This window comes from Bemisia tabaci, chromosome 4, assembly GCF_918797505.1.
Source record: "Bemisia tabaci chromosome 4, PGI_BMITA_v3".
Lineage (NCBI taxonomy): Eukaryota > Metazoa > Arthropoda > Insecta > Hemiptera > Aleyrodidae > Bemisia > Bemisia tabaci.
The window spans coordinates 3,383,708-3,409,824 of record NC_092796.1 but is presented as its reverse complement, the minus strand read 5'-3'; the positions used below and the strand labels follow the sequence as shown (position 1 = coordinate 3,409,824).

The 26,117-nt window shown below is 41.8% G+C and overlaps 1 protein-coding gene across 1 annotated transcript in view; it reads right to left on the bottom strand.

The window, feature by feature from the left end:
- Positions 1 to 26,117, bottom strand: part of Clic (chloride intracellular channel protein 5) — a 121,772-nt gene that overhangs the window by 32,417 nt on the left and 63,238 nt on the right. The gene's annotated exons all lie outside the window — the stretch shown is intronic.

Here is a 26,117-nt window from a genome sequence, read left to right as displayed (position 1 = left end):
TTTACAAAGTTATGCCTGTGCAATTTTCAGGCACAACTTTGTAAAACAAATTAATGAAAATGTGCCTGTGTAATTTTTATTTTAATTTTGCATGAAATCTCGGGGAAAATTATCAATGAAATTTCCAGTTAGGAAAGTTCAAGATCCTCCTACTTAATATGCAATTTGCGAGGGGACATTTGGCAACATTGAAATGAAGTTACGTTCTTTCACGCGCGAAACGATGAGCTCTCTTAAGTTTAGTTTTACTGTGCCGAGGCAAGTGAACCACCAAAACTTTCATTATTGCTATACTAAAGGTTGTTTTGCAAAACGAAAAAAAATCCGCCTGAGGTTACTGTTTTACGACTAATATTTAGAATCTGTCTTGGTCAATTTTGCTCTTTCAATGATAATTTGTATTGAAAGTGTTGATTTACAACATTATGGTAGTAGTTTTTGTGTAATTTTTGGTTTGTTGGGTAGCCAGTGCTATGGGTTAAAATAAACTGTTAGCTCACGTTAACTTGAAATTCAGGAACTTAATAGTCGAAGCTTTTCGGCCTCAGCCGTCGTCAGGACTTAGCAAAAAGCACAGTTTGAGACAATAAATGATTAATTTTGATTAATATCAGTTCATACATATGATGAACGAGTGTGTTTCGGTGTAGATGTGTTTCATTGAGTTTCTTATTGATTCAACGTTATTTCTACCGGAATAAATGATAAAAAATGGACGGCTCATGCAGTGGCGTGGCGTGCTTTGCGATATATCGGTTTATCGGCCATTTAAACCTATGGAAAAGGATCGATAAACAGGGTGTTCGTAGCGAACACCTTAATAATCGATTTTTTACCATGGATTTAAATGGCATAACAATCGATATATCGCAATTCACGCCACGCCACTGGGATCGCGAGTTCTTCTGTCCTCAGGACTTTTGTCTAGGAATGAGATTCTTGATTATAAATAAGATGTTCAACATTTTTCTACTGCTCACCATTTTGAGACTTCTCCTAACTTCGAAAGAAGTGACCGAATCACTTCCTTCGTCAATTCTCTGTCTCGGTGACGGAGTATGCGTTTGTCTTCTGAAGCACTGTCAGAAGTCTATTACTGGCTACTAGATTCCCTGGGGATCAAATAGACTATATTCTACGATAAAAAAAACTACTATTTACGGCTCATTCGTGAAAGTACCTCTTCGTATACGGTAAAATCAAAGTTTGAGGAGAGGGAGAAGAATAGAAAGAGGAGGAAGAAGATAAGAGAAAGAACAGGAAGAAAAGAGAGAAGAGAGGAGAGAAAAGAAGAGACATGGGAGAAGAAGAAGAGAAGAATAGAGAGAACATAAAAGAGAATAAAATAGTGAAAGCACACAGTAAAACAGTGAGAGGGAAAGCGAGAAGGAAATTGAGAAGGAAAGCGAGAAGGAAATTGAGAAGGAAAGCGAGAAGGAAATTGAGAAGGAAAGCGAGAAGGAAATTGAGAAGGAAAGCGAGAAGGAAATTGAGAAGGAAAGCGAGAAGGAAAGCGAGAAGAAAAGCGAGAAGGAAAGCGAGAAGAAAAGCAAGAGGAAAAGCGAGAAGAAACGTGAGAAGAAAATCGAGATAAAAAGCGAGAAGGAAAGCGAGAAGGTAGTAGTAGTAAAATAATTTTATTTTAAAGCGGTGCTTTAGCATCTAAGGCCATTTACACCTCTAAAGAGGGCAATAACAATAATAAATTTACATGGAAATATCAGTAAAAATACAAAAAGGTTGAGGGAAAGGTTAAATTTTGAGATTAGTGGAGCGCATAAATTCAAAAAGTTTAACAGGATGAGTATTCAGAAAAAGCAAGAGGAAAAGCGAGAAGAAAAGTGAGAAGAAAATCGAGAGGAAAAGCGAGAGGAAACGTGAGAAGAGAGAGAAAAGGGTCTGGTGCCGGAGCCTCCTCGTGGTGGACCTGGGGCGGGTCTCTGACCCGTGCCAAACGCCGGCAAACTGTTGTGATTCTGCACCCTCCCTCGCCTCTGGTTGTTAGCCCATATCTCTTCACACATCGTAACGAGCTACTTAGGATCAAGCGCATCCTTGGTACGTTATTACCTTGGTTGTTAGCCCATATTCCTAATACGCTCGGGCATGGATCAACCGCTTCCTCGGTGCCCTGCTTCGCGCGCAGCAGGGATTCACACCTTGGATGTTAGGCCATATCCATTGCAGCCTTGGATCAAGCGGAACCTTGGTACGTTATTACCTTGGTTGTTAGCCCATATCCCTGGCTTACGGAAGAGATCAAGCGGAACCTGAGGAACATGAGGGGAACGATGATCTTCAGAAGACCACTGATAGTAGTTAGGCCATATCCTTGAACCGCGAGGTGCAAGGATCAACCGGTACACAGTGGTCTGAAAATCCCGATCTGTGACCGACTTTGCGCGATTCACCAGTGACCAATTGCAGGGGTGACCGATCGAAGCCTGGCAATCCTGTACTGGTCAACCTCCGGTATCTGCCGATGCTTGCGCATTAAGTCTAAAGCCGTCATCCCCCCCGGGACACTTTAGACCAGGCAAAGTCGGAACCGGAGGGTCGGACGCCTCTCAAACGGGCTGGTGGTTGGGGCGATGTTGCAGATTGAAGTAGGTTTTGATGCAGGAGAGCCGAATACTTCACGAGAGTTCCGGGGCCTCGTGGCTCAGGGTATTCTGTTCTCCTGGGCCGAACAAGCCGGACAAAGTTTCAGCAATCTCTATCTCTGTAGAGAGTATCCAGCTACGAGTTTGTTGTCTCACTGCTGGATCGCACGGTGGTAGAGGAGTTCCCTGCATTCGGTCATTGGCGAATTGTTCACTGTTGTGAGTGAGGGTGCGCCCAGAACGCCAACCCAACTCTTCATGGCATGAGATCTTTAATAATTATTAAATTTTAAAAAAATTTTAAAAATAAGGTTATCCTTATTAAATCTCGCTAACAACAAAGGCATGAGCCCCATGCCTTTGTCTTTTAAAATGTCTTCTCAATTTTTTCGTAATTTCTTCAAAATTTTGAATTTCAAATTAACGTATGCCATGGGAGTTGTAAGTTGGACGGTGGAAGCGTGCCGTCTGATGTCGGTTCCTCCTCGTGGTGGACGGTGGAAACGAGGGTTTTACCCTCGGCTAAACGCCGACAAAATTGGTGCTAGTTTTGGTAGGAATACACAGGGGTCGATACTTCAGTCTATTTGATGTTTCATGACCCCTGGTAGCACCTTTTTCAGATGAATACATCTTTGACTTATAGTTTTTTACCATTCTCACGATTTCTATAACTTATCCATTCATCTTATTGATTTCTATAATATATTTCAGGAGACAAATAATTATATGCCTAGAAAAAACACAGATGATTAACAAATAAAATATCAGAACACATGAATTAGAGCATCTTAGCTTTTTCATCAATACGATTTTGATTTCGGGGCTAAAATGTTCCTTTCTCAAATATAAATTTAGAAGTTTTGTAGTGACGAGCGTCCAAAGATTTGCCATTGATTTTGCGTAGAAATAATTTATCAATTGATCGAGATTTAATCTGTTGGAGAAGAGGAGGAAGAGAAAGATAAAGTAGTAGAGAGAGAGGAGCAGAAAAAAAGAGAGAAGAAAAGAAGGTAAGGAAAATAAAGGAGGAGAGAGAGGAGAAAAATGAGGAGAAAGGTGAGGAGCAAATAAGGAGAAAGTTTTGGTAGTACACTGGGGTCGATATTTTTCGACTCTAAATGTCCTATCAATTATTTCGACTTCAAAAGTCTGGAAAGTTCTTGTTATCTACAGTTTCTCTGCTTTGTTTTTATTGCTTTTTTTTATCGAAAACTTGAAGTTGGTGAAAATTTTACGAGAGAGCACTATCATTTCCGGTTCATCCATAAAATAACGTGTCTATCAGGAATAGCAAGTCTATTTTGCAAAATATAGTTCAATCCATGTTTCGTGCCAAAATTGCACGTGTAACACGATTCGCGCAAGAAAATTATCGACATCAACTCAGGAAGAACACCGTATGAGCCTTCAGACGTGGCCACATTTCCTTCAATAAAACCTCATTTTACGGGGAAAATCGTGAATTTTTTTCATCAATTTTTCCGGACGATTTTGTTCACAGTTTTGTCTAAAATATCTGTAAATGTCAAGAAAAAATACGCATAATTATTCTCAAAACTACATGTTTTAGTCGGGGCAATTTGGCAACTCTCGAATGTTCATACAGCGTTTTTCCTTGGCACGGCAGACGTCCTAACTGAGATATTTAACAGTGGCGTGGCGTGAATGATCGATTATCGATATTTCTCAATTGAAGCTATGGTAAAGAATCGATTACTAAGGTGTTCGCTGCGAACATCCTGTTTATCGATCTTTTTCCATAGGTTCAAATGACAGATTAATCGATATATCGCGAAGCACGCCACGCCACTGATATTTAACGCTTTTTTGATGCGTGAATTTAAATACCCGCTCATGAGAAAACAAAACTCTGAGCGTTGCCTACGAGAATGGAGAGGCCGTAACTAGTCAGTTCTGTGACGTCAAGCTAGTAGATATTTACCGAAAACAACAAGCATCTCCGGGTCATCAGTGCATCGATGAGTGAGGCAGTCGCTGCGTGGACCAATCAGAGTGGCTCTCGATCGGCCGATGTTGCGCGAGCGGCCCGTTTGAATCTGAGTGGAGTAACGATTTTCGGTATTACGCTCTGAGTTGAGAACGGAAACTTCCACGGAAAATCTCGAATTACCGAACCTTTCCACGGAAAATCCGCACCGATCTTCCTAAATCCGTGCTTCGTCAGTGTAATGTGTCCGTACTTTTTCCGCACAGTAGACACCTGATAATGTACGGATACGCCCGGCTTCAAACTTTGAAAAAAAAAATTCATGTTAAAAAATGAGTAAAAAAAAGTAAAAATTTAGAGTTCAAAAAATTTAATTTTGACTCTGATTATAATTTTTGGAACTGCTTGGCTTTGTTTTCCCCGCGAAAGGGCGTGGACTCAGCACCATTTCTCCACCTTGTTTCAAATTTCGTCTAGCAGTCTAACCGAGCACGTTTCAAACTTTGAAAAGAAAATTAAGTTAAAAAATTAGTAAAAAAAAGGTAAAAATTTAGAGTTCAAAAAAATTTAATTTTGACTCTGATTATAATTTTTGGAACTTTTTGGCTTTGTTTTCCCCGCGAAAGGGTGTGGAGTGCGGGGCATTGCAAGTTCACGCCTCGCGCCATCGCGCCTTCAATTTTGCAGATGCGACACGGACATCCATCAAGCACGAATAGTTGTATCTCTGCACCGTCATCAACACGCGTCCTTTCTGTTGCTTTATTTCCACATCATGTTTCCTTCCGTTTGTCTTATTCGTAGTGGTGCTTCAAGGGCTGTGCGATTAACACAGCCGAATATAGGAAAGCCTTCCGAATCCGAGCGACACCTTACTGACCACATAGAGCGGACTTATGCGGAGCATCGCGTCGCGAGTTAACGCCTTGCGCCATCGCGCCTACAATTTTACAGATGCAGCACAGGCATCCATCAAGTACGAATAACGCCTTGCGCCATCGCGCCTACAATTTTACAGATGCAGCACAGGCATCCATCAAGTACGAATAGTTGTATCTCTGCGCCGTCGTCAACGCGCATCTTTCCCTTGCTCTATTTCCTTATTGTGTTGGTTTCGTTTGTCTCATGTGTAAGTAGAGGTGCTTCAAGAACTGCTTGTGGAACACAGCCGAAGCCACAGATTAAGAAACGTCGACGAAAAACTTTTAAAATCAAGTTAATTAATACACAGTGAAATCCCCTTCATTGTTTGTAACCTCTCCTTGTTTGGCGAAATTCCCAGACTTTGCAAGAACTCGTCACTAAGTCGGCGATTTTGGGAACTTTTACCCCTAAACATCCTCCAAGGAAGTATAGCCTCTCCCATTCTTGAATAAATGAAATGCCGCCCCTATTCCGCCGTGATAGCGAAGAGAGCAGTAAGTGCAAAGATGAAGTTTTGAGAAGACGGGCTTACGAGCATCTGACCGGAAAATTGTAATGAAAGAAGCCTCCGTTCTTTGTCAAATTACCCCTAATCATCCGAAAGACTCTAAGAAATCGTTCGGATGATTAAAAATCGACCGACTTTAATTCAATTACAAAAAAAGGGTACTTTTTATTTTCATGTTTGGCTAGTGTTAGGCAAAACATCCGTATGTGCTATCTCCTGCATGCTTTCGTGGTTGCGTTTCGAACGCACAACAAACACATTTTCAGGTTGGAGATTGACAGAAGAGGGCGGCACTGTTTTCATTGACTCTCTGGAGGTATAATGTCACTTACTGCTATTTTGCCTGAAACTACGTCATTTTTTGTGCCCTTACGGCTATCTCATATGCCTAGTTTTCATACAATTAAGATGAATCGTGCTGTTTTAGCTATTTCAGCGATTTTATCTAGAAGAAGAACAAAATTTGTTGTTCGAAACTCGAAACCCACTCGAGAAAGCAAATAGAGGTGACTTGACATTTTTCCGTGACATGTTCGTCATTTTCCCGGTATTCCCTGACAGTGGCCACCCCGAAAGGATTAGACGAATTTTGAAGGGAACTCGATTTCTAAAATTTGACACTTACTGCTCTCTCCGCTACGACGGCAGTATTTACTGGCGCACGGTGCAGATTCCATGCATTTACCATTCCGGGTGCAAGGATTTCACGTGCGTTGGTACTCTTCCAGATGGAGCTGGAGCAGTCGCGGCGACGCACAGTGGATCGAGTCAAAAAGAGAGGTCGGACATGAAATACTAGACTAAATCTGCAAATTTTGATGTTTATTTCGTCTTATCTTAAATTTCAAGCGGTGCATTGGAAGGAAAATTTTACGAGAAAACCAATGAAATCCCTCTCAGAACCTCGAAATTCCGTTAAAACGGAGTTATGAGCGTTTCAAGTTTCCAATTTTTGTCCGGCCTCTCCTATTGACTCGATCTACCGTGCGGCGGGGAGGCGGGCGGGCGATGATGTTCCAGTGGACTACTCTGCCGTGCTAAGGAAGAACGCCGTATGAACATTCAAGAGTTGCCAAATTTCCTTCGATAAAATGTTTATTTTTGAAGAAAGCTGTGGATATTTTTCCTTGAAATTTTCAGGAACTTTAGGTGAAATTGGGAACAATATTATCCGAAAAATTGGAAGAAAAATATGCATAAGTTGACCAGCGGGCCGATTATTGAAACCGATAGACAAAGCGATAGACAAAGAAGACAATGGGGAGTATGGAGCTATCCTATTGGTTGACTTGGTTGGTTCCTATAGACTAAGGGAGAAAATGATAGACTAACTGTCGGGTCTCTCGTGGGTTGCCGTTAGTAAGTCTATGACCTACCTCCTTTGTCCATGGCAACCATCCGCTTCCACCAATAAGATCTCTCCGTAGCTCTTTTGTCTCCTTTGTCTAAAGCTTTGTCTATCAATTTCAATAATCGGCCCGCAGGAAATTCGTGTTTTATCAATCGAAATTTGGCAACGCCTGAAGGTTCATACGGCGTTTTTCCTTAGCACGGCAGTACTCGAGTACTCGAGTGCTCGGGTGGCTGCTCGCGAGCGTGGCCTTACTCGACAATGCCAAAAACGCCCCGGTCCCAGTGTCGCACACTGGATCGTGTCAATAGAACAAGTCGAACAACATTTGGAAACTTTTTAAACTCCGATTACACGAAATTTTGAGGTTCTCAAAGTGGTTCTATTGGTTTCCTTGTGAAAGTTTCTTCTAGAGACACTCCTCAACATTTAACATGTGACGAACTAAACATCACAATTTGCAGTTCTAGTCAAAAGTATCATGTCCGACATCTCTGATTGACTCGATCCACTGTGCGGCGCTCCCAGCGTCACCGACGTCGTGCGGAGCAGGGACCCGACCGGGACACCCGGATCCGTAACCGACCAACGGCGCGGCGTGCCGCTCGAATTACGGCCACGGCCGAAACATGACTCACACTCGGCCACCGTCGAGCACGGCTCCCGCGAAGCGAGACCGACGGACGTCACTTCGGAGATCATGTGCCGTCGTGACGTGAGGGCTGCCAGAGACTGGAGTACCTATATTGAGAGAGTATGGCCACTGGGCCCCATGGAGAGGTTTAGGACCCAAAAATGGCGGTGCGTTGTTTTGGTTTTTGTGGAAGGGAGCGGGGGTCATTGCCAACTTTTGACGGTTTTCACCAACCGCACTTGCTGCCAACCTTACTGCATCTAAGATCATTTTTCTCAAAAATTGCACACGATTAGCCTTAAAACGTATGTAAAGAAGTCGCAATAGTGTATTTGGGTAAATTTCTCGTTACGATAAGCAAAGAAAACTACAATTTAAGTCATTTTGCATTACATTAATTTAAGGCGTCCGCCATTTTTGGGTCCTAAGGGCTCCATTCAGCCTAAGATGGCTGAGCCAATCAGAGGTGGTAACTCCAGTGGCCATACTCTCTCAATATAGGTACTCTACTAGAGACCTGCAGGCTGGGCAAAAAGGAATTTGGGAAGATCGGAGGGAAGCAGGAATGGACCAGGGAACACTGGCAGGGCAAAAAGTTGGCGCGACAGGGGGAAAGGAAGATTAAATGAAAAACCGGGCCGTATTGGTGAAAAGTGAGAATATGCAGGAGTGCAGAAAATGCTCCATCACGCACTGAGAAAAAGCTATGCCTTATAAACCAATTAGTGGCTCGTATGGAACATCATTAATAGTTGTATGTGCATTAATGATTATCGGTCTGCGAACCATACTGTGGTGGCTTGTAACATAGTATGGTATATTGTGCTATTATTATATGCTACCTTCACTACTATTTATGGTGATCCGTGTGAACCACTAACTGGTTTATAAGCCATAGGTTTTTCTCCGTGCGCGCCCGCCCGGGCTTGTGAAAATGTGGAAAGGCTCTTGAAAATGTGGAAGGAGGGAACATTTTTAAGGGCCAAAAGTCAAAAATCAAGGAAAGGAAGACGAAAAAGGTCCTCACTTTTGAAATTGGTGGGAAATTTTGTGGAAAAATTATAGAAAAAAATATGTGGAAAGCCAGCGGGTGGACGTGCGGAAACGTGGAGGCTTCGAAGATTCTGCACCCCTCTGGATATGAGAAAAATTAGGCAGAGAAGGATAGAAGCCTGTATGAGGAGAACTTGGGAAGAAACAACAGCATGAAAAAACAGAAAAGCGAGGTAAGGAGGAGGGAACTAAGATTTATCAGGGAAAGGAGAGAAAAACGAGAAACTGAGCGAAATTAGTGAAGAGTGGGAATATGAGAAAAATTTCGTAAAGTGAGAGGATGGTGAATTAAGAATAAGTGTAAAATTACAAAACCTGGCAACAGTAAAAAAGGGGTTGGTAAGAGAGAGGAAAGCTGGGCAAAATCAGCGAAAACTGGAATTGGTTAGGAATGACATGACAAGTAGAAAACAAGGTAAAATCAGGAAATTCTGGTGTTAATAAGGAAAAATTGAAATTTATTAGGGAAAATGTGAGGGCTGGGAACATGGGAAAGTCGAATAAATTTGGAAAAGGATTGAACTTGGTGAAAACAAAAACTTGGGATGCCTGAATTAGGAAAAACTGGGCAATATCAGGAAAATGATGTCGGGCAATAATGCAATGTACTCGCGGACCCAGACACTGGTAAAAAAGGTAAACTAAGATAAGCCAGCACTGGAAAAAAAACACGTTTGATCTCGAGTCCAGACTCTTGAAAACATTGACAAGAAAAAATACTCTTGATTCAATCTGATTTGAGCTTAAATCAAAGGGAAATCCGCTCAAATTAAGAGGCTGGGTTCTTGATTTAAGCTTAAATCTGATTGAATTAAGAGTATTTTTTCTTGTCGATGTTTTTAAGAGTCTGGACTCTAGATCCAATGTGTTTTTTTTTCCAGTGAGGGAAAAAAGGAAAAAAACTGAAAAAATTAGTGAAACTAAGAGAAAAGAGGGCCGGGCTAAGGCGAGAAAAGTTCGACCATCCTTAAAAAACTGGTCAAAGTGGACAGAATAGAATCAGAAAATGCAATGAGCAGATGAACCTAGACCTAGATACTGCACGGTTGCAAAATTTCTACGTTTTTATGATAAATTTTACCGAGAGGCCGAGACAAAGCGACTCCCAGGTTCAAAATGAACTCTTAATCCCATTACATACAATCATTTGGTTTTCAGACATACCCAGACAGGGAACATTGACCTGGCATTCCGTGGGACACGCCGTATATCATAATCAAAGTGCCGAACCTCAATATTGTTGCGCGGAATTTATGATACGACTCGCGATTGTCTTGATTAGGGCGTCGCCTCCCCCTCCCCCATCGCCCCACTTGACGCACCCGTTTTCGGAGAGGCGTAGCTCTAGTCCAGGTGTTTAATGGACCCCCCCCCCCCCTCCCTTTGCCGCCGCTGATGCAAAGTTACGCTCGGATCCCGCCAAAGTTCGCGGGAGCTGTACGCAAATCGACCGATTTGCCGCACACAAGTTGGCATACATTGTGCGATACGGGGAGAGAGGTATTGCCTCGCTTGTGGTAACAACAGCCGCTAACCGGGGGAGTGACGAGGGAGAGAGAGAGAGAGAGAAAAAAAAACCTCGGTTATGCGAATCAACTAGTCCAGTATAGGCGCTTTTCAGTCAAGACTGAGACTTACGCCGCACTAACTCAACTTAACTTAACCTTACTTAACCTCGAACCACTAACCATACCACTAACTTAACCTCTTCCGTTCGAACTTCGGTTTGGTAAACAGAAAGGCACAGATAACGAGTCAAAAAACTTTAGTTCTCATGAGACATGTTCCATATCGGCTGAAGTTTTTCAGTTCAGTGAATTGTTACTTCAGGGCCGTTCATAAAATACTCAACACTAAATAATTGCAGATTTTTCGGCCCCCTCTTTGTAACGCTTTTGTGCGGCAAGTGACGTAGAGCCCTGTCCTATGTCCTTTCACACGTAAAAACAAAATGGCGCAACACTTTCCTCTCCCGCCCTAGAGGGTTACCTACGTACTTTATGAGCGGTCCCTTAGGTTCGCTGAACAGAACTTTTGGTTCTGCCAACCGAAGAGGTCGGTTCGCGGGTTTTTCACTTAGGGTCCTTTGAGCCGAAAATCGGCGACTGACCGAAACCGTAACGTCCACGAGCGCCTCGAGTAAAATATAAAATGCAGCAGGAAAACTCAAAAAAGCATGGAATAACAACCAGCTGTGTTAGAGTTTGGTCGATATTCAAGTGATAAATTAATTTTCTTTCCAAAGACCAAAATGTTGCCTCTTTTATTCACAGGACGCTACAATTAATATTACTGCTCTGCGTTGAGAGTAAAGAATGAAATGCAGGAGGAAAACTCTAAAATGCAGCGTATAACGCTCAGCCGTGCTGGGGCCGGGTTATCATTCGCGTAGGAGCGATCTCTCCTACTTCCCTCATCAAAGCTGACCAACTGACCTCCATGTGGATGCCCGACCTTTACCTTTGACAGCGGGTCACTGACTCGTGCACCGAGAGCCGCGATGAGAAGAGGCGGCACGGAAACATGATCAACGACGTTTGATGAGCGATTAAATCATGGCGTCATGGCGCACAGTGAAAGGTGGTCACCAAGCGTTGGGTCTCCGGCCTTGGCTCGATGTCTAATGGATACGATCGATGTATTTTAAATTCTCATCATTAGGGGGATCATTTTGGGTAATCGGAATTTTAGTCTTGGATACACATTTTTACGAAGCAGCCTGAGACAATGGTAACAGGAGAAAACCAAGGAGAAAAAACTGGAAACAAGGCTAAAATACAACAGTATGAAACCCGAAACGTTTCGGGGTTTTGAATGTTGAATTTTAGTCCCTGGATCGATCATCAGGAGTGTTTGTGCCAAAAATTATTTTCCAAAATATAAAAAAAAAATCAAAAGTATTGCTTCCATTTTGCGACCGAATTGGACTACATTTTGCTAATGGAAACTACAATTACAAATATACAAATTACAATTTACAAATTTACAGCCCAGTTTAGAAACATCGTATGCACAATTAGTTTTCCTACGCATATAAGTGTTTTACGGAGGAACCAGTGAGTGTAGCTCCAAATCGCAAAATAGAGTTCAATTAAATGTATCGATATCGATGGTTATTTGAACCACATTTTGCTAAGAAACCACAATTTCTGGCTCGGTTTAGAAAAACGCATGAAGCATCATTAGTTGCCCTATACACAAGGGTGTTTTTACGGATGAGCTAGAAATTGTAGTGCCAAATTGCAAAATGTAGTCCAATTGGAGACGGTACTTTCGATCTTTTTGAACAGGAATTGAAGCTGAAAGCTTAAAATTTCGAGAGTAATATTATAATTATTCTGCGAGACATTCACAGAACGTATCAATATATCATGTTGTGCAGGCCTCTCTTAAAAAATAAAACATCGGAGGAAATCAGGCACCATGAAATGTAGTTAGGCTGTTTCTGATAAAATCTGCCCGACTGTAAGCGCGGCGCGGAGTGGAGCGAGTGTATTTCAGCGGCTTCAAACTGGTTTGACACCGACTCCCATGTTGAGGCCTCGGGCACCGCACCGGTGTGTCGGCTACTGTACACATTTTTCGCTGGATTAAGACCTTTTTATGTCACACTACGTAACGTATTACGCATGCTCCTGTCTGGAATTTCATACAGGCAACGCCATTAAAATACCGACGACTTTCCGGGAAAATTGAGCAATGGGCGACTAATCATCAATGAAAAAATTAGAATACATCGAAATAAGGACGGTACTGTGCATATGAGATGCGGATCAAAAATTTCATCATTAGTATAGCGAAGAGAACCGTAAGTGCAACGATGAACTTTTGAGAAAATGGGCCCGGTAGCTTCGGACTGGAAAATTTTATTAAAAGAGGTCTCCGTTCTTTGTGTATCCGAAAGACTCTTAGAAATCGTTTGGATTATAATAAATCGACCAATTTTATTTGAATTATATGAAAAGGATATTTTTCATGTTCAGTTAAGCTATAGTGTTAGGCAAGACAGCCGTAAGTGCTGTCATCTCCATGCATTCGTGCCTGCGTTTTGAACACAAAACAAACACATGTTAGAAATCGGTAGGAAAGAGCGGCATTTTACTTGAGAGCTTTGTTTTCATTGACTCTCCGGATGAATAATGCTGGTTACGGCTGTCTCGCCTGAAACTATACGTCATTTCTTGCTTACTTACGGCCTTCTTATGTGTCTCGCTTTTATACAAATAAGAAGAATCTCGCTATTTTAGCAAATTCAGCGATTTCATATAAAGAAATTATACGAATTTCGAAGGAAATTCGAACTACGCTAACAGAGGTATCATTTGTCAATTTTCAACATTCAAATAATGCACACATTGTATGCTGAAACTGCTAAAAATTCAGTGGGGCTATTTTTGAAATTTTCCCCCAGACCCCACTCGACATCAGCAAATGCCCCCTCCCCCCCCGCTGAATCACTCTGGACCCGCCTCTGAAATTGGGTGACATATTCCTCCGACAGGGTGTCTAGTTTTATTTGCGTATTGGAATATTCTGATGAAATCCTGATTTTTGACTGCTAAATGGACTGCATTTTGCAATTTGGAACTATAAATTCTGGCCCGGTTTAAAAACAACGTATGTACCATTAGTTTCCCTATGCACATAAGTATTTTTTCATATGAGCCAGAATTTATAGTTCCAAATTGCAAAATGCAGTCCAAATCATGATTTCATAATTTTTCCATATCCTGATTTTTTGCGGAGGCAAATGTGACTTCAAAAAAATACCTCCATAAAAAAAAAAATCCGATCAGACGGCTGACTTGACTCAAATCCTGATTATACGATCGATTTTCCCTCAAATCCTGATGAAATCGGGATTAAATCCTGATTGACCTCAAATCCTGATAGAATCGGGAAAATCATAGTGCTAGACCCCCTGTCCGACTTTCCTCGGTTTAGGAGATCTGCAGACGCGTTGGACCTGGCTCGGATTTCCGGGCGAAAATTCTCTGAGACGAGTTCCCGGGCACGAATGTAGGTTAGAACCATCTCGGATCCGCAGTCGCAGTCGCAGTCGCAGTCGGCCGCCCAATTAAGCGACGACGAACGACGGGGATCCGACTCCGTTTCACACGTCGGCGCTGCGCGCGGCGGCTACCCGGGGTCGGTGCCGGTGCGGTGACACGCAAAAACGCCCATTAAAAGGACATTAGCGGACCGGGCCGACCACCGGTCAAACCGGCCGCCGGCATCGGTCACCGGCTCATCAGCGCAAATGACAAAGTTTGTTTTAATGGACCACTAGACAAGGTACGAATTTAAGCGATCTGATACATGTCTCTTAACCAGAATTTCACGCAGAAAACGATTCACACAACGAAAATTACGGAAACCAACTCCTAACGAAGATATGAACGTTTTTATTTCACATTGGTTACGAGGAATTTGAACTGCCCGCTCACAAGAAACTCAAAACTCTACGTGAGTCAAATCGCCCACTACAACGGTCTCAGCAAGTTTCTTAATCGAGCGATGTTCATTTCCCATCATGTGTTGTTCAAACTATTAGCAATTTGCTATAACTGAGCTAAAGCGTCAAAATTGAGGTTGCCAGATTTTTATATGGCAGAGACTGTCATGATAACGTTTAGCGCGCGATGTGAATCACGTAGAGCATTGAGTTTTCATGAGCGGGTGGTTTGAATTCACGCATCAAGAATCATTAAATATCTTCGTAAGGAGTTAATTTCGGTAATTTTCGTTGTGAGCATCGTGTTTTACGTAAAATTTTGGTTAAGAAACATGTATCAGAATGCTGAAATTCGTACCTTATCTAGTGGTCCATTGTGATTCAAGTGTCTCCGTCCTGGCACCTCGTCCACACTCCCGTGCTAAGGATGAACGCCGTATGACCATTCGAGAGTTGCCAAATTTACTTCGATAAAATTATTATTTTTGAGGAAAGTTAAGAACATTTGGATTGCATTTTGCAAAAAGGAATCAGGAGCATTGCAATGATGCAAAGATTGCGCAACTTCTCTTGCCTTGGAAGAAAAACCTGATTATCCATCAACAGATTCTACTTTGCTCGCTAAAAACTGTAAATTTAAGACAAAAATTACCGTGTAAATTTCGAATTTATTGATGATTTCAGTAATTTTATTGCAAAGGATTAAATTGCACAATCTTAGCAACGATGGAATACTCTTGGTTCCTTTTTGCAAAATGCAATCCATTTTTCCTTTGAATTTTCAGAATCGTTAGGTGAAATAGCGAACAATATTATCTTCAAAATTGGGAGGAAAGGAGTCAAAAGTTTACCAGGAAATTCGCGTTTGATGAAAGGAAATTTGGCAACGCCTGAAGGTTCATACAGCGTTTTTCCTTAGGACGGGAGCACAGCGGAGACGTTTGTCGGGTCCCGAAGCATTCTCACGCTCCCAAAGAGTTGTCCGCTTCCCGCTGCGTGTTCTTGGACGTTTCGACGACTATTACGATTATTGGAAGGTGCAGTAGTCGACCTGACCTCAGAGCGTTTTTCAGGGTGACGAGTTCACTTGGGTCTCCGAGCTGAACGTGATTAGGCTGAACGGAACTAAATGCAAACATGAGCGGAACTAGGTCCACTGAAAAAAAAAAGTTACGGGCTATACAGGGTGATCCAAAAGTCCCTTCCACCCCCTCTAACTTTTTACCTAATTGAGGTAAAGATTTGAAACTTGGGGGATATTCCTAGGTCAAAGGGAGCTAATTTTTGGCCCCCCTAAAATTTTCAGGGGGGCCCCCCTTGGGGGGGCATATTGACTTCGGTTTGCGCGAAAAGTTTTCTTTTCTTATGCTCTTTCGAACGAGCTATCACAAAGGGGGTCTTCCCATTTGAAAATTAAAAGTTGGGGGCCGTTGCCCCCCCCCCCAAAGGGGGCCCCTGAAAATTTTAGGGGGGCCAAAAATTAGCTCCCTTTGACCTAGGAATATCCCCCAAGTTTCAAATTTTTACCTCAATTAGGTAAAAAGTTAGAGGGGGTGGAAGGGACTTTTGGATCACCCTGTATAGACATACCGTTCATTCCGTGCTCAGGGGTCGAAAGTTCCGGGTGCTGAAGTCGTAGCTTCGACAGGGTGTCTAGTTTTTTTTCATTTTGTGAAATCCTGATGAAATCCTGATTTTTCCTGATTTTTGACTGCTAGATCCTGATTTCATAATTTTTCCAAATCCTGACTTTTGGCGGAGAAAAATTGGCGAATTACTAGGAGCGGTAGCGACCCCGTCAAGCGTATAGAGAGCTCCAACAACCGATATAACTTCACAAAAATAGCTCGATAAAAAAATCCGATCGGACGGCAGACTTTTCTCAAATCTCGATTTTATGACCGATTTTTCCTCAAATCCTGATGAAATCGGGATTAAATCCTGATTGGCCTAAAATCCTGATGGAATCGGGAAAATCCTGATGCTAGACACCCTAGCTGTTCGACTGCTCTGGGTGCTACGCCCGGAACGCGGAGGGTACGTCTATATAGCCCGTAGGCCGGAGCTATGTTTTCAGTGTACCTGCGTAGTTTTGGTTGATAATTTTTCTGATACCTACCCAAGATCATAGGAAAATTCAGTGCGGTTTCCAGATAGAAATTCGTAAGATGCTCCTGGTAAAAAAACAATCTGCGTGAGAATATTTGGCAACGTTGAAATTTAGTTACGTTCTTTTGTGAGAAAAACAACGAATTATGTCAATTCAAAGTTAGGTTCAATATAGATCATTTGAAACTCAATCAGAGCCAAAATTACTTTAAACGGTCTGGAATCGCTCAGCCTTTTGCCCCTCGTCTTCCATGTCTATCAATTTCAATAATAAGCCCGCAGCGGGCTGATTATTGAAATGGATAGACAAAGTGATAGACAAACAAGACATAAGGAGTACAGAGCGATCCTATTGGTTGAAATGGGCGGTTGCAATAGACTAAGGGAGAAAATGATGGACTATCTATAAGGGTCTCCCGTGGGTTGCCGTTAGTCTATTACCTATCGCGGTAAAAAATGGATTGCTGATTTAACAATTCAAGTGTTAAAGAGAAAGACTGTCATGATCCAATGTAGATTTTACAACGAAAAACCGCTAATTTAACCACCCATTCAAACCTACACGGATACTTAACGCATTGCGCAATGCTTGGAGTATCCCTGTAAGTTTGCAGGGGTGGTTATAATAGCGTTTTATCATTGTAAAATCTACGTTGAAACATGACAATCTTCTTCTTAAACACTTGAATTTTTAAAGCAGCATTTTAATTTTTTCCGTGTACCTTCCTTCTTTGTCCATTGCAACCACCCGCTTCCACCAATGAGATCTCTCCATATCTTTTTGGTCTTCTTTGTCTATGAATTTCAATAATGAGCCGGGTGATCGGACGCGGGTTGTCTCCCATGGCTCAGGTTGCGGGTCACTCGGGCAGATTGAAGAGCGACTTGGAGGGGCCACGGCCACCGCGGACTCGGAGTCAGCGACCGGCGCGGCGCCGAGCGAGGCGGACATGCAGCGCAGCGGCCCAGCGCACTATGGTCCCAATTCACTTTTCAGTGATCAAAAATCATAGCGGCTCTCCGTTTGAGTATAAATACATTTAAGATGTGTTTTCCTCATGATTTTGATGCGCTGAATCCGAATTTGACCTCCGCTTTTCCCTAAAAAATCATTTGCAAAAGTTACTGTCATTTTTTCACAAAAATCACAAACTACCATACGATTGGCTTGTTATACTTGCTTAGATTGGATGAAAACCATGCGTTCATTGCACATACATGTACAGTTCATGTAAAATTAAGAATGTTTTGATTTTTTGACACCCCCCCCCCATTTTTTTTTTTTTTTTTTTTTTTTTTTTTTTTTTTTTTTTTTTTAAGGAAAACTGAACTGAAAAAAATGAAATAGATCTAAAATTCATTTGTATTTTAAAAATGTCGAAATAATGCTTCAGAGAAGACTTTTCTTTACGTTGATTTGACGGGAAACGCAAATCGGGTACATAACAATGTTGAAGAGCGGGGGTGCAATATTGTCACGTTAAGAAAAATTCAATCAACAATGGATAAATATTCGGAGAGTAAGAAATTTTACATCAATAGGTACTTTCTAGGATTGAAAAGAGCGTTTTTAAAGATAAAACTGCGGAACGGAAAACTTCCCAAAAAATCTCAAAAAGTAGGGGGAACCAAATTTTTTTCGAAACGGTCAACCTCAAAAAGATTCATAGAAGCTATATAAGTGCGTCTCTGTAGATGCAAAAGTGCTTAGCACGTGTTAAGCCTGCAACTATAGGTGTTTTTCGGGGCAAACAATTGAGTTTTCCTGGGACAAACACGTAGTCACGTAAAAAATTCAAATTTGGTCGAAAAAGCAGGCGGAAGCAATTATTTTTGGTTCGGTTGCCTTTCTAAGGATCTGCAGAAACGACTTAAAAGTGTCTCTGGAGGTGCCAAATGTCTCAGAATATTTTTCGAGGGGCTTTCCAGGGTTGTAAAACAGTATTTTGAAAGAAACACGCAGGTACGAAAAAGATTCAAAATTCGTCCAAAAAGCAAGAAGAACCAACAATTTTTGGTTTAAAATCCTTCTTAAGGATTCATAGAGACTACTTAAGCACGTTTTTGGAGGTGTCGCATGCCTCAAAAAAGTTTAAGACGACTACAGATTGATCGATGGCTAAACTTGCTAAATACCGTTATTTTAGCCACCGACTTAGAGACCTAGTAAATTCGATTTCTCGAGAAAAAGCAAACCAAAGCACGAAATATTTCTACTGTAGCTTCCCAAGGATGTGTAGAAGCTCCCTAAAGGTGTCTCATTAGGTGACCTTTGGTGACTTTTTTTTAAAATGAAAGTTCGTGGGAAAAATCGGCATTTTTTTATGAAAAATAGGTATCCAACTTCTACCTTGTGTGGGATGTGTCAGAATGCCTCGGAGAAAAATTGTAATTAGTGCGTTACAATCCTCTTAGAGTCCTCTACAAAATGGTATAAGCAAGAATTCTGAGAGACCATTTCATGATTCAGGAGAGGCTCCGAACGCTTTGTTAGAAATAGCCACTTCACGGGTCAGAAAATACGTATCCGACTATTTGCACAGTTTGTGACACTTTCAAAGTGACTAGAAATTTTTTTGAGGTATACTACGTGTAGTTTATGACCCGTAGATACTATATTTATCAATTTTGACTTGAAAAAAAAATGTCGTCCAATTTCATAAACATCGATTTTTGAGCGCTCCCGAGCGGATTGGGACCATAGTGCAGCGCATCGCCGACCGACCCACCGACCGGCCACCGCACCGCACCGCACCGGCAACGGCAACCAATACCACCGCAACTCTCCCCGTTGCCGACTCGCTCACCTATCCTAGAGTACCTGTATAGCGAGAGTATGGACAGATCGCTTCATGGAGGTCTTAGGGCCCAAAAGTGCAGCCATCCTTCTAACCAACTTCTAACACACGTTTCACTGCCAGTCTGCAGAGTCTGCAAATTCCAATTCTAACCAAGACGGCCAAGAATGTAAAAAAATGAGCGTTCTTCCGCAAAAATGAGTAAATTTATGCAAAAACTGAGTCAAATACGTGCTTTATAAACAACGGTTCGTAACAAGAGTATTAGTAAATCGTTCTGGATAACTGAAATTCATAGGTTGGCTGCATTTCTAGGCCCTAACTTTATTCGCGGAGGCATCGGTGAAGGCCTGATGGATTTCCAGAGTTTCGCATTTGTCTATACTCTCGCTATACAGGTACTCTAACCTATCCAAGTAAAGCACGTTCACCAACGTATCAGTGGCGAGGCGCGAATGATCGATTATCGATATTTCCCCATTTAAAACTGTGGTAAAGACTCGATCGTTCAGGTGTTCGTTGCGAACACCCTGTGTATCGATCCTTTCCCATTTGTTCAAATGGCAGATTAATCGATACATCGCAAAGCACGCCACCCACTGTAACTTATGGCTTTTCAGAATCCGACTCCAGAACTCTGCCGTGACAGCGAGGAGAGCAGTAAGGGTCAAATTGTCGAAATCGAGTTCCCTTCAAAATTCGTCTGATCCCTTATAGATTAAATCACTAAATCGCTAAAACAGCAAAATTCGCCTCAGTGGAAGAAAAACGAGACTTATGAGAAAGCCGTAACACCAGCTGGAACTTTCTCCGAATTTGCCCGAATGGGGGGAAATGGGGATTGTTTTCCTCCGAATTTTCCGGGAAATGCCGAATGCTACCCCCAAAACTTGCCGCTGACTAGCAGAGCGGCGATTTGGCAACCCTGCCGCGGCGATCAGCCAAGAGCACCGGGCACAGCTGATTCTGACTCAGGATCCGACTCTGACTCACTTGCTCTCTGCTCCATTAGACCTGTGCACGAATCGCGCCATCCACGTCCCAACAAAACCTCGTCCACGTCAGAAAGCTCCAAGCATGAGCATCACGAACAAGATAAATGCGCTATATTCGGTCATTTCTGGCCCCTCAGTATTTCCAATCAATCACTGAACTAACAATAAGCGCGCGCCAAGCTGTTAAAAGTCATTCGATGCTCAAGTTGAATCTAGATTCAACTTGATAAAGAGAGAGAGTTGGGGAAAAACCATGAGCTGTTTCCAGGCGATGAACAATAATTCATTACGATACTATTTTTGGCACAATAATTTAGAATACTAGATGATGACTTCGTCATCGAAAACTGGTAATCGTTATTTCTGCTAAAGGCACTCAGTCGTCTCTCATGATAACTTTCTTCGGTAAGATAAAGCCAATTGAACTGTCTGAACCGGGCATCACACTTGAAGCGTTCTGTCTAAAATTTTCGACCAAGACCGCTCAAAATGGCGCATGTCTGGGTAATAACGAAGACGGACTCGTATTTTTATAAAGAAATTATTTATATTTACTTAATAATTATTTGATGAAAATATAACTTCCTTCGGAAAGGCTGAGGCAAAGATGCATTTTAGTAAAATTTCAAAGTTCCCTACCATTTCCTCAGGTTTTCCCACACGTCACCGACAAAGCTAACTGCTATCGTCAAGATTCATCGAACCGTCTACTGTCTTTCCCTGACTTTACGAAATGGAAATCCTTGCGTACAAGAGCAAATCTACCCTGAATGTTTCCCAAAAATTTTCCTGAACTTCACTGAGAGAAATACCTGAACTTTGACTGCTTTAAACTGCCTAATGTTCATACGTATTATTCCTTGACTTCACAGGAAAAATCTCCAGCCCCGAAGCCGTTACTTTCGCGTACGCACGTAAAAATCCCTCAAGCAGGGTTGCCTCAGATTTCAAAAATGAAATTCCCTGACGTCTCTCTGGTTTCCCTGTTACACTCTGGTAAAATTCCCTGACAATTGAAATATGCCAGATGGTTAAAAAAATACATAATTTAAAATAGTTTTCACGCAAGGTCTGTTGTTCACAACGTCATACCCATCCTAGAGAGCAAACGAAGGTGACTTGAAATGTTTTCCTTCACAATTTCGTCATTTTCCCTCACATTTCCCGATATTCCCTGACCGTGGCAACCGCAACCCTGCTCAAGTTTCTAAGGAGATGAAATCTATTTCATCAAAACCAGACAAAAACTCGGTCTGGTTCTCAGTATTTTTTGCAGTGGCTTAGAAAAAAAACACACTGGAAAAAAGTCGCTTGGATCTAGAGTCCAGACTCTTAAAAACATTGACAAGAAAAACTACTCTTGATTCAATCAGAATTTTTGCTTGAATCAAAAGGAAATCTGCCTAAATCAAGAGGCTCGGCTCTTCGATTCAAGGAAAAGTCGGATTGAATCAAAAGTATTTTTTTTCTTGTCAATATTAATAAGAGTCTAGACTGCAGATCCAAGCGACTTTTTTTCAAGTGCAGGTGTGATCACTGGGCCACGGTAAATATTCCCAATGTAGATGTGTAAAAACAGGGTTTGCGTTGGTACGACATTAGGATTTCTGAGAGTGTGCCTCTCCCGGCCGGCACCTAAAGCTACGTCCTTGGTTGCATGCTGACTAGGACATGTGTTATCGCCGTTTCCGAAGAAAGAATGACGGTGAACTTTGAAAGGGCCAACTGTTGAGCGAGGCTTTTCTGGAACGGCTCCACCTTCGGCCACCGCTTACCGAGACGGGCTCGTTACGCGACGAAAAGAAAACAATGTTATTACGATGCATGTATACGCTCGTGCAATTAGGTTACGGTCACGCTTCAAGGTTGAACAGGAGATTGCGCGAATCGAGAAATCAAATGCGATGTGCTTATTATGCAGATACCGGTGCGGTGGCTTAGAGTAGCAGATTCTAGGATTAAAACGAGGATTCAAACTCTACGTCGGCTCTGGATTAGATAGGTGAATCTGGGAACCTAGGCATTTTATGGATGTGTCCAAGGCAAATATCAGGCATTTTGTCAAATGCCTAGGCAAATAGACAAATGGACGTATTTCTATCAAACGGAACTAAGCACCATCGGGGGAGCAAGGGAGAGGGGGGCTTGGATTGGTGGGTGTTGCGGAACGCGATGCTTGTTACGTCCTATACTCGCAATGCTTTTCCATGGCGCTTAGTTCCGTTTGACAGAACGCGCTATCCGGGATTCTAAAATCCTCAAATGGGACTCAATTTGGCGCTTAGATCCATTTAACAGAAATACGTGCAAATATTCTTACTTAGATTGAAATTTTCATTTTTCACCCGTATGTTAGACAAAGTAATTCGTTGCTCCATTAAGAAAGAATGTCTCTACATATAAAAATATGCAGCATACAATATATTTTAAACAATTTTAAGATCCCAAATGACCATTTATCATGAAATTTTCAGCACGTCATAGAACATAGAATTTTTAAAATTTTAACATTTAAAAGTACTAAAGGCATGTAAAAAGGAAGGAATAAGGAGAGCTCGCGGATTTGAAGAGTTATTTTCCCCGAAATATTGACAACCCACAAACTCTTCGCCATAAATTTACAGAATTCCGTAAACTTCAAATTTGACTACCGGTCAAGGCATTTGATAAAAAGAAAAATAAAACTACTTACAAAATTCAGAGACATAATTTTACACGATAAGTTTTTTGAATACACACCTGAAACACACAAAGAAATGACGTTTAATTTTAAAACCTGCAGTTTCAAGTAAGTATGAACTGCTTAGAGACGACAAACATGATGTTTGTACTCAACATCATTCCTAGATAAGTTACGGAATGTTTATTTCGCAAACAGCAATGACGACGCATTTTTGGGTGAAATATAAGTGCTACATTTTTAAACAAAAAAGTTTGATGAGGATACAAACATTTCTATAAACAACGGAGTGAATTTTTCAAATTATAGATGCTGTTATATTCGGTGAAAAGAACTTAGCATTAATTACTAAAAACCTCATAGTACTGGATTCAGACCTAAAAAGTATGTGTGTGGGGCGTAGAAATCTTCAGACCTAAAAATTCGGAGTTCGGTACCGACTTGCGGGAATTTCTGGGCACTGTCCACGTAAAACGCATGACTTGTTTTAAATTCTATGTAAATTTGTTAACATTTTTATAGAAAATTTTTTAACTCTCCCTTGCAGTGACTTTTCTTGCAGTTCATCTTATGAGTACAGGCGACTCATTTCCTTGTACTTTAATAAATAGTTAAGCGTAACATGTTCCTAGGAGCTGTGTTGAATAAAAGCTCGATTAAGACGTCATATTTGGCAGCTACGCCTTGACATCAAGAGGATATATTGCAGTCAAAAGGCTTCAGTGGAACGTGTTATTCGGGGAGTTTGTTTGGCCGTACAAGCAGAACATGATATTGTGTCGATAATCACGGCGGATAAATTTGACGCCTTAGATGCGGAGAAAAAGAATTTCTTTCATAGAGTAAGTCTGATATCAACTCTCCATGAAGAAACTGCTTGGATTTTTACTGGTTGATTTTTTCCTTAGATCGTTTTGAAAACAGAAGGTGGAGTTTCCTGCTGATATTCTAAAAACGGAAAGAAGCTCCTATACATTCAAAATTGACAAAGCAACTGTCATTTTACGGAGAAACCTATGCAAATATTCTCTTACTCTGGATTTAATGGGGGCTTCCTTCCCTCCTTCTTATTCTGATTTACTCTCATCAATCGGTAGTGAATAAGTGCAGCGGTTATACTCTGCGTGCATCAATGATAGAACCAAGAGGAAAAAGACCAGTGATGCTGATGCCAATTTAAAGATTAAGGCATTTTTTAAAATTTACAGTCTCAAAATGAGCTTCCGTGATTTTGCTAAAATGGACAATTGAGCAGCCCTTCAAATTTAGCGTACCTCAAAACGTTGACGTGCATAAAGAGACCATAGATAAGTGTCCTGTGCCAATTTTGATGAAATCGAACAGATAGATTCTGAGATATCGCTGTGACAGATTTGGGGACGCCACACGGAGGACACCATTTTCAAGTATGGTTATTTACTCCTGGACCTTAAAACGTCTAGAAATGATGAAATTCAACTTTTTTTTTTTTCTGAGGATGACAATACTTCCTCTCTACCCTATGGGAGCGAGAAAGTAAAAACAGGGCACGTACCAACGTTATATGGACGTATTTCTGCCAAACGGAACTATCTGCATTTAGAAATGAGCCCAGACACCCATTAGAATATATGCATAACAGGGCTCACCTTATAATGCACATAGTTTCGTTTCGCAGAGATACATCCATATAGATGAGTCAATCGCGGTGTCGCATTAGGGGGCAATAACTCTGTAAATATTTGAGGTGAGAACTCGGCCGTCGGCATTAGGAGAAATCTTGTTACCCGATCTGTCGTGCAAGCGAGACGGTTACGGGAAAACTGTTTGATTCTGAAAAACTCGATGTTAACATGCAGCTAAACTGCGCGACCGGATTAACATATCTCAGCGCTAGCTGCAAAATATCTCCAGATCAATCTAGGAGTTAAATACTATCAGTGGCGCTCCATGCCTTAAGTGTGGAGGCTTCGAGATATTTTGCCCGACACATAAAATAGTAATGCGATAGAAAGTGTTGGTCCCCCAAAAACAAAACGCTTTAATGTTGTGTTTGAAAAAAAAAAAAAAAAAAAAAGACCTGCAATGAAGATGGATTTATTTTGCATAAACGCGTGAAAAGAAGCTCCGAGACGGAGTGAGAGGCACACGACAATTTTTTTCCCTCTATCTCCTCAGAAACGGACTGGATTCGTCGGAAATGACAGGGTTATCGCAGAATATGGAAAATTAAATTTCCTGACATTTCCCTGATTTTCCTGACACATTTTAGTGAAATTCCCTGACAATTGAAAAAATGCCAGATTTTTTAAAGAGGTGTAGTTAGAAATATAGCCCTTTGACACCGTGATACCAGGGAAGATCCAGGGTTGCGACGGAATGTAGAAGATGAAATTCCCTGACATTTCCCAGATTTCTCTGACACGTTTTAATAAAATTTTCCGACAATTGAGAATATGTCAGATGGTTAAACAGACATAATTTCAAATACTTTCCCGGCAAAATTTGTTACTCAAATCGCAAACTCAATAGAGAAAGCAAATGAAGGTGATTTGACGAATTTTCCCTGAAATTTTCGCCATTTTCCCTGACATTTCAAGGTTTTTCCTGACTTCTTAAAATTCCCTGACATTTCCAGATTTTCCCTGAATGTGGGAACCCTGGATACCGTGTTACGGAAGTTTCTGCACCCCTGATCCCTTCTTCCAGTTTTCTCATGGAGGAAGCGACTATCCAGTTCTTAAAACTCCCGCAATGAAGATAGACTAATTTACGCGTGGAAATAAGCTCCAAATCGGAGCGAGAGGCACTCTACAGTTTTTTCCCTCGACTTCTGGGAAACGGACTGAATTCGTCGGCGATGAGCGTCTCTCGGCGGACGACGAAAAACGAAAGCTCGAGTCGGGGCTCGGGCGAGCGGAGTGGCGGGGCGGGGCGTGAGTCATGCTTTTGGCTCAAAACCCGACTCTCTCCGGGAGCCGGGCCGATCGCTGATCGAGCTCCTTCGCCATCAGTATTCACCGCGGCCGCTGTCCCTCGTCCTGTCAACGGACCCGCTGCCCGGCCCGCTGCGGAAA